The sequence below is a fragment of the Centruroides sculpturatus genome, unplaced genomic scaffold (assembly GCF_000671375.1).
Source record: "Centruroides sculpturatus isolate CEXI.00-Female unplaced genomic scaffold, Cexi_2.0 scaffold277, whole genome shotgun sequence".
Lineage (NCBI taxonomy): Eukaryota > Metazoa > Arthropoda > Arachnida > Scorpiones > Buthidae > Centruroides > Centruroides sculpturatus.
The window spans coordinates 720,001-729,724 of record NW_019392628.1 but is presented as its reverse complement, the minus strand read 5'-3'; the positions used below and the strand labels follow the sequence as shown (position 1 = coordinate 729,724).

At 33.2% G+C, this 9,724-nt stretch overlaps 1 long non-coding RNA gene across 1 annotated transcript in view; it reads right to left on the bottom strand.

Moving 5' to 3' along the window:
* Positions 1-9,724, bottom strand: part of LOC111617802 — a 26,436-nt gene that overhangs the window by 3,279 nt on the left and 13,433 nt on the right. The window contains exon 2 of the long non-coding RNA XR_002755485.1: positions 2,743-2,857. This is a non-coding gene — a long non-coding RNA (uncharacterized LOC111617802). The remainder of the gene's footprint in view (positions 1-2,742; positions 2,858-9,724) is intronic.

The following is a 9,724-nucleotide window of genomic DNA, read 5'->3' as shown; positions in this document are numbered from 1 at the left end:
CTGTTTTTTGTATCTTGTCACCATACTTTTCACCATATTCATGTTCTTTGATTCTTTTCTTCAAACTTTTTAGTGTAAGTATATATATATATATATATAAACTTACACTAAAAAGTTTGAAGAATATGACAAACATGACAAAAAATTATAAATATAGCTTATAGCCCAGCTGCATTTGTGGTTCAGCTCAACAATAAGGCATTACAGGAAAAGAGAAAAATTATTAAAAATAAAAAAATCTAGCCACAGTTAAAATGTTAGACACAGACAGACATAAGTAAAACATGCATCATGGAAAATTGTATCAATACTAGAGACATTTCTCCTGATGTTTGGAAGTATACCAGGTGACCATAATTAAAGTATCTCTATTCAATGCTGTCTAAAGAGATACTTAGCAAGCCAAATGCAATCAGATATGGTACAGTCACATTTTAGAACATGTTGTGAGACATTTCCATTAAAAAAAACTCACCACTAAGACACTTTTGTCACTGAAAAGTAACAAACACTATTTGTACAAGACACTCATGCTATATAGAGACCTTAGCAATACAATTTTATCCCCATTCTGAAGGCGTAAAACCTGAAGGAAATGAAAATAACAATCATCCATAATTTTCTGTAATGCCTCTTATATGAAGTGTGATACTGTCTTTTGAAGCTAAATTTGTAACATTATGTTAATAAATCACTCTTTAAATATTCCCATCAAAACTCCCATGAATTCAAAATTCCAAAACTGACCTAGTAGTGAGTTTTGGTACTAATACAGTAGAGCGTCATTTATCCAAAAGTTGGTTATCCGAAAGAATTCCAGTTGGCAAATTTAAATTTTCACTTGTGCTGTGGTGCTGAAATCTTTGGCTAGATCTTGGGCTACAACAATATTTTTTTTTGTTGATGTGTGTGTTTTAGCTGGCAGCACTGACACTTTTGTGCGGTGTTTTTCTGAGGACTGTGTGTCGTGCTGAATCGAAGGTTTTTGATACTAGATTAACTTCTAACGTATAATTTTTTTTTGTTTTTATATTTTTCAATGTATTTATTTTGTTTGTAAAAAATAAAGAAATAAAATTTTTAACGATACAATAGCCACAATTATTATTTTAAAAAGTTTACATTAGGCTTAACATCGATGAAAATTCAACACAAAGCGACACGCAACGGAGAAAATAGGATAGGTTAATAGATTTTTTCGTACATAATCGGTTATCTGAACAACTCCAGTCCCCAATTGATTCGGATAAACTATGCTCTACTGTACTATTTTATATTAAAATGTCTTCCACATGTCCCAAAATGTCACCGTACCAAAAATTTAATTATATTTGGACTGCTAACTTTACATACAATGTTGGATACATATATAATAATAATACTGATTAAAATGAGATAGCTACAGCATTTTCATGTCATTTCATTTATTTATATCTATGTAACGTCACTTATTTATCTTTCAATATTAAAAACAATATTTGTTTAAATACAGGAAGACCATGCTTAACGCGGGGGATGTGTTCCTAGATGACAAAGCGCTAAACAAAACAGCGTTAAATGAGGTCATTTTAACATAAAGTAAATATGGATAGAGGAACATGAAACCAAAAATAAAAAAATTTTACTTTAATTTTAAGTTATTTTTATATTAATTTGTATAATAATATATGTTAAATAACATATAGACATATATTATTATACATTTCTGTGTGTATATTAATTAGTTCATTTTTCTATATTAATTGTTCATGTTTTGTGACAAAGGTCTTGGCTTTTCTGAAATTCTAGCTTTTTGCAATAAAGTCGTAAAGTTTCATTTGTTGCTTTTTTCTTTCCTTAAGCAAATGTCAGTAGCAGAAGATCGCATCCAAAATGCCTCATTTTGCTTTTGCATTCTTTTCAAAATCTAGATCATTTGCTACAATTTGATGAACGATTTCGGTTATCGTTACCAAACTTTTACTAAGGAAAAATGTAGAGAAACATTTTGGGTTCTTTGTTTTCAGAATCTCTATTTTCCAGTTCTACATGAATTCCTTTGTTTTGCCAATTCTTGAAGGTTGTCGTTGATAAGACTCTCACCAGAAACCTACAATAACTCCTCAATATTCTGTTTGTCTACATCTCCTAGTCCTGCTGTATCAATTAGGTTGAGTTTGATCAACCTAACAATACAGCAATAGGCTCTTCTCATTGAGAATTCTTGGATACCTTCAGCCATAACTTCTTCCACACTTTATTTGTGCATTTATCGGTTAATTTTTGCTAAGCAAAGTCGATATTGTCTATGGCATCCATGATGTTATATTTTTTCCAAAATTGCACCAAACAAACATAGATTTAAAGAAAGTACACCTTTTGGCCACCTTTTTCTGATTGGTTTGTTTTCGTAAATAATTGTATTATATATGAATAAATAAAATGCCACGATAATTTAAATCAGCATTAAGCAGGATCTTACTGTACTTAAATTTTTAATTTCATCAAACATATCTGATTCTATTTTCATTATGTAGACCTGATGATAGACATGTATTTAGATTAAAAGTATTAGTCAGGTAAAAATTTTCTGCTGGTTTAAAAGTTGGGTATTACCTCTTTATTAACCAATCTAACAAGCTAATATTCCTAAAAAATTATTAAATTGTGTGACAACTTAAGCAATTTCAATCAACTTCAAAAATTTAATTTCAGAATAAATTGATTTTAATATTTAAGAAACAATCAGTAATTTTTGCATACCAGATTCAATATCAGTAGTTTTTATTACTGATTGGGATGTGCTGCCATTGCTCTCCGATGAAAATGTAAATTCTCCACTTTCAGTACTCCCAACAGGGCTGGTTTGATGCATTTCCTATAAGTTTTACAAATTAAAATTAATTTTAAAAATTAAACTTTTATATTTCAAAAAAATTTAATTGGCAAATATATATAATAAGCCTTATCAGTTATAAAGTTAAATATCAATGTTTGTATTTGAAGCCTTTATATAGTTATTTCTGTTACACTTACTTGCCTACTTTAAGATTTAGTTATGATTATTATTATTTTTTTTTAAATTAATAAATATGCCTCAACTTTCAATATTTTCTCAATTTATATTATACAGGTATCCCTTGATTAATGCAGTTAATTAATCCCATGATCCTATCGCACATATCAAAATATGGTATCTATGTTAAGTAAAGACAGCTGGTAAAAAGCCACATAAATTAAAACTTCTGGTGTGTATATAAAGGGATTGCCACAATTAATTTCATGTGTTAATTCATTCCTGCAGGAAGCAAGGGATACCTGTATTACTATTCTAATAAACATTATAAGCAAATAATGAGAAATTTAAAGCACTTTTTTCTTCTGCAAAAACTCTAAAATTTCCAAAATAATCAATTTTCTTCACAATTTCGCCCCTCGTTATATCGAGGATTCAGATATATTGTACTTTTTTTGTCCCAAAATTTTATTTTAAAATTTTCGAGACCAAATTAAAATATCAATTGCCATTGAATTTCTTTTTGCAACAGAATACAGTATTGTATTCCTACCATTGTCCTAGAAACTACCAATGCAGGTGAAACAATAAATTCAAGATCTAAATAAGCAAAACAGGTGGACAGATCAATTATCATTTATGTTTTCTTTTAATATCAAAAGTTGTTTATTTATTGGTTTTAAGTACTGTCTCCTCATTTACAAGTTTCTGTGAATTCAAAATTTTATGCCTTTATGTGAATTGACGGTATTGAGAAAATTCAAGAAATAAATGAATTCATCATCCTTATCTATTAACACCATCACAAAACTCAAAACAGACATGACAGTATCAGAGACACTACTTGATAAATTCACACAAAAATACACACATCTCACTGTTACAGAGAAAAGAGTTGTTAATCAAAAAAGAACAATTATATGAAACAACCTTATTCCACAATCAATGCTTGAACATAAGGAACAAGTGCAGAGTAGATACATCAACATATAAACACTGAATCAATTGATAGATGAGACACTCATTGACAGTACCTCAACAGCAGTCATTCATGAAAACATACTGCATAACATGCATCAATGAAAACAATTATAGCTAGTGACACTACAGACACAGATTTAATTAATACATTAATTTACAGTGGTACCTCAGGATACGAAATTAATCCGTTCCGACACTGAGATCGTATCATGAAAATGTCGTAAGGTGAATCATTTTTCCCCATACAATTACACGTAAAACCAAATAATTCGTTCCAACGCGAAAAACATACTCAAATTAAAGCCAAGTAATACATTAAAAAAATAACTGTAATAAGAAAAACAAATGAAAAATGCGAACTAATGTAACGTCGTATGGTGAGTTTTTGTTCGTATCGTGGAGCAAAAATATGTTCGAATTTCATGTCGTATCCTGAAAATTTCGTATGCTGGGACGTTCGTAACCTGAGGTACCACTGTATTTGAAGAAACACTTACTAGACACCCAGGTTTAGTCCCCACTGTGACCATGAATATCCCAAAATTACACATCAAAATGCATTGGAAAAAACTACACTACTTAAATATGGACATACATATACATACATATATATATATATAACAAAACACATTCAATCAGAATCAACACTTTCAGATATATATACATTAGTCTATTCTGGTGCAGTCAATATACCTACATACTATAATTTTAAACTATAATCACAGACAATCACAATCAGAGCACAGACAAATCATAAAACCTGCCTGACANTATATAATTAACAAAACACATTCAATCAGAATCAACACTTTCAGATATATATACATTAGTCTATTCTGGTGCAGTCAATATACCTACATACTATAATTTTAAACTATAATCACAGACAATCACAATCAGAGCACAGACAAATCATAAAACCTGCCTGACAAATACTAGAAACATAAATACATAACATTAGACAACAATTAAGCAGGCTAATACAATACATCCAACTTAATGAAAGAGGTTAAGAAAATAAAAAAAACACACACACACCAATATGTATATACAGGAATATATTAACATTCTCAAACAAAAACTAGCAGCAAAATTGCAAAGATTGAAATGATATGCTAGAGAAAAAATTATTTACAAAGCACTTTTCTACAGACTACATACCAAACTCATCATACAATCACAGCACAGTGGCATGCCAGCAGAAAAACAATTAGACAAACAATTATTGGTCTACTCTTTGGTCACACACACAACTAGATCAAACATGCTTGAGAAACAAAAGAAAACATGCATGATATACCAGTCTTGCCCTGTGTCAAAATAAGCATATACAACATCCAACACGCATTACAAAGAACACAGTGGAAAAAATACCTAATGGATACAACATACAATTTCTGGTACAAAAAATTTACATCATTGCATCAGGAAATAGCCAAACATTTTACAAACACAATTCACAAGACATGCCAAAATTTGTTACATAGGGCATTGCATATATGAAACCCAAAAGCCAACACCACCAGAGATCTGTGCACAATACAGACAAATCACATGCCTTTCTATACACTACAAAATACTATGTAATGATTTCAATAGTGGGTTGTAGGTAATTGACACCCTCTGCTTATCCTTCTCCTGGTTGTCATTTATTGAATTAACTCTTTTAGAAGGAGCCATTATTCCCCCTAATCGTTGCGACATTTTTTGTATGATGTTATGGTAGCCATGGTGTTTGGCCACTTCGCAGGTCCTCCAAAGTCAATATTCAAATCCAGAAAATGCACCGATGAGTGAGTCACTGTGCTGCTCGTCCTCCAGGGTCAGACTGTAGGGGTTGTTCATTTGACTCAAAAATCGGATGATGTTCAGAGAGTCTCTCCAGACTTTGGAGGACCGATCATACATACCTCTGTGTACCGCAAACCATCAGACTATCCAACATATATCCCGGCGGACTCTTGTGACCCTGTCCAATACAAGATGGCGGCATTTAGGGCCCTAGTTAAAAGGGCGCACTCACACTCCTCTACTCAAGGGGCTTTAGAAAAGGAGCTGCAATACCTATGCGAAGTGGCCGAACACCATGGCTACCATAACATCATACAAAAAATGTTGCAACGATTAGGGGGAATAATGGCTCCTTCTAAAAGAGTTAATTCAATAAATGACAACCAGGAGGAGGATAAGCAGAGGGTGTCAATTACCTACAACCCACTATTGAAATCATTACATAGTAGAATTGCAAGGCAGAGGGGTATCTCCCTAGCCTTCAGAAGATGTCCATCTATATTTGATATTCTTCGCAATGGAAAGGACAAATCTAAGGAAGAAAGACTGCCAGGGATATATAAAGTGCCACTTAGGGACCACTGTTTTGGCAAGGACTTAATTTACATAGGCTCAACGAAACGTGCTGTTGGGATCAGGTTGAAAGAACACATGCGTGACATTCAACATAATAAATGTTCCACGTCCTTATCCACTTACACATCTGATCCAGAGATAGTAGCAGACTTTTCAAATGCTAAGTTAATTATCACCTCCTCATATTTAGACCATCTCAAATGGTTGGAACAGATAGAGATATACAAGGCATACAGCACTTCGTCACCCATTAATTCCATAGATGAGATCTCTCTTCCTGCTGTATTAGGGCCTGCCATGCCCTAATACAGCAGGAGGATTAAGTGAATTGTAAACCTAAAAGAAGGGAAGTAAAAAGGGGTAGTCTGTATTTATGTGATATGTTTGTTATGCTTAACAACAAAGATCTTCGTAAAATCTTTAAAAAAAGGGAAACATTTAAATAATTCTCGACGTGATGTAGAAGATTTGACGTTCGGAGCTAGTGATCACGTGATTCCTTTCTATCTTTCCATATTTAAAAATTGTTCCAAACGAATGTTTTTCGTATTTAATAACGTTTCAAATGATTTTTACCTGAAGAAGAACCCAGGAGGGGTCTGAAAACGTTTGTAGTATTAAATTTTATTTCACATCGGTTAAAGGTTTTTCTGAGGTACATGATGTTCATTCAACACTCATTACATTTTTAGAAAACAATGCAACACTGGAGAGCAGCATTACATCTCAGACTACATCAAAACAAATCAAATAAATGTAAAGTGAGGCCTTTTCCAGGGAGAGTCTTAAATCCACTTTGGTTTTGTCTGGCCTTGAACCCAGTATCCAATAGATTAAAAAACACTAAATACAGATATAACTCAAACACAACAAAACAATACAATACATATTATCTCATCTCGTGTACATGATGGCATAAAACTATGCATCCATACAAACACAGCTAAAATACTTGCTAGATTGTACACATTTGTTCCACTGATATTCAAATATTTGGCCTAGACAAATACTAAACACATCATGTAGGTAAAAAAAAAAAAGAATCGTGAAGAAAAACGAGTTTCAGAAATAATTTCATTATTGAATCTACAAATATTTAAAATCCAACAGGCCAATCTCACAAAATACACACACCAAAAAAAAAAAAAAAACAAAGACTAACAAAGGACACAACAGCAGATAAAACTGAATACTACAGTGCACAGAAATCTCAAAGCATTAGGTCTTCACAAAGCCATGTACAGCAAGATGCATTAAATTTTAGACAGTGAAATATGGATATGTTTCATTTGTTTTAGGGAGCTAGGCATATAGAATATGCAAAAGAAAGGTGAAAGAATTGCTATAACACTAATTACAGTGGAATATGCAGTGGGATTGTGACACTTGTAAAGTAAGCTATAATTCACATTATAACATTTTCTTGCCTTCTTTTTGCATATCCTCTATACAATTCCTTACAAAACAAATGAAACATACCCACATATTCTCATTGTCTAAAATTTAATGCATCTAACTGTACATCACATTACAGAAGGCTGCCATACTAAATTCACATCATAGTCAGGAAATTCTTAAATACAGATACATACATAAATAAGCACACAAAACCTTTTTCTGCCAATTTTTGTTTGCCACCCAAAGTCAAGGCATCAGTTCATTAGCCAAGTAGTTTACACTCCACCAAAAAATAAATAAATATAATAATAATAATAACTCTCCCGTAGTCACCACCTGGTCGTAATGGGAGAGCCCAGTAATTTTACTGAACCATAGAGCAATGCAGGCTGGAGCACAAGCTCCTGACAGGGACACCCATGCCAGTAAGGTCTATGTGGAGAAATGAAGCTAAGAGTGACCACACACCCACATTCTGTGGAGATATTTATCATGGTAGTAACCAGATCTAAGTATGATACCGGCTCGGACGTCACCCGGGTTAACAAGGTCTGCGTTCTTGGGTTAGGCAGAGGCTCATGTTCGAAAAGTAGGCTGCAGTCTCCCTTGGTTACCAGTGGCAAAAGCAGCATCGGCCCAACCATGGCTACTGCAATGCCCTCAACAAATGAGGAATCAACCTAGCCTTGGTGTTTCTGTGGCAATGCATCCACACACCACAAAGGCTGGAAAACCACGCCAACGGATGAAATGGACATCAGAAATGAACGAGTTTATCATCTGTACTTACTATGCCATTACAAGACTTGAAACAAACATGACAGCATACAGAAAACAACTACACCATAGATTCACACAACAATATCCTCACCTCACTGTCACCGAACAAAAGGTTGTCGATCAAAAAAGAACAATTATACACAACAACCTTATCCCACTAACAACACTTGAACTTATCAAACAACAGGTTGCTGATCAAATACATCACCAGATAGAAACATTTAACATTATTAATGAAGATCATGTAACCTGTCAGGATAATCCATCAACAAGCATTGATAATAGCACATATACAACAACTACCTGATACTACACTAATGATACTACAGGCACTTCCTCATTGATCACTGATAACATAGATATAGAATTAGTTATTATGCTCTCACTTATATTTCAGGAAACACTAAATACACAGGTACAGATCCCACACAAACACCACGAATATCAAAAATCAACACGTTAAAGGTAGTAGGAAAAACACTAAATTATGGAAACACTCACTTACTACCAAACTACATTTATACAATTTCTACACTCGCAGACATTCATACATTAGTTTATATTGGGGCAGTCACAGTAGTGATACACCATGGACTGAAAATACAATCGCACACAGATACACACAAAACACAATTCTATCACAAGCCTGCATGGCAGAGAAGAATAGAAACACAAATAAATGACATTAGACAGCAATTAGGCAGACTGACACAATACACTAAAAACAACATAACACCCAAATTAAAGAAACAACTCAAAAACATTTTCAAGAAAATCAAAACACACAAAACATGAACATCACAACACACACATTATAGAATACATCGATACACTAAAACAAAAACTTGCAGCCAAAGCACACAGACTCAAATGATATAAAACATGTACACTACGAAAACAACAAAATAAATTATTCACAAACAATGAAAAACTTTTCTACAGACAAATCAGTACCAAAACAAACACTGATACAAAGCACAGTGGCACACCAACAGAAGAACTCGCAACTTATTGGTCTTCTCTTTGGTCCAATGCTGTTACACACAATGCTGATGCAGGTTGGATCGAGGAGGAGAACAGAAACTTGCACAACATACCAACTTTGCCCTGTGCTGAAATAAATGTACACGACATACGCTATGTTATTAACAGAACACACAACTGGAAGACACCTGGTGTAGACAACATTCACAATTTCTGGTA